The following is a 676-nucleotide window of genomic DNA, read 5'->3' as shown; positions in this document are numbered from 1 at the left end:
TAATTTAATGTTAATAACAGTGGGTACCCATTAGATTTCATCATGAGTCATTATGTACCCACCACTATTTGAAAACATCAAGGTCAATTTAGTTCAAAAAAAATAAAGTTCATAACACATATAGCCTAATTCTTGAGCAACAGATGCCAACAAATCCACAAAACCTCTCTCAGGCCCAGACAGCGCCGGTTCCACCCTTCTGGTTTTAATGTACCTAAACAGCAATCAATGATCACCAAATCTACCGTGGCCATATCTTCATATCATGGACACTTACGCCTGTCAAAAAACCTGAACTGAAATCCAACGATTATAGAAGTTATCTCACATTAATGTTTCCTTCTTCATTGGCGCTTATGGCGCTTATGGCAAGGAAAAAGCTTAATGTGGTTTAATGTACTTAAACAATGATCAATGATTACCATATTCTCTCTCATATTGCTTCTTATAACCCTTGAAAACTGTCAGAAAATTTCAGAAACCAGAAGCAGAAACTTGGCGATGATTGTTTAGTTACATTAGATCATTAAAGCTTCTTCACGTGAGGACTTATAACGCCCATGGGAACCGTGGGGGGGTCAACCCACAGCCGCTCCGCTGAAAATGTGAACCAGAAACGCTTAACCACAGATCGCCATAATAATAGGACTTTATCACTTTGGTAATGAGTTTTTGA

This window comes from Etheostoma spectabile, chromosome 8 (assembly GCF_008692095.1).
Source record: "Etheostoma spectabile isolate EspeVRDwgs_2016 chromosome 8, UIUC_Espe_1.0, whole genome shotgun sequence".
Taxonomy (NCBI): domain Eukaryota; kingdom Metazoa; phylum Chordata; class Actinopteri; order Perciformes; family Percidae; genus Etheostoma; species Etheostoma spectabile.
This window is presented reverse-complemented; position numbering follows the sequence as displayed.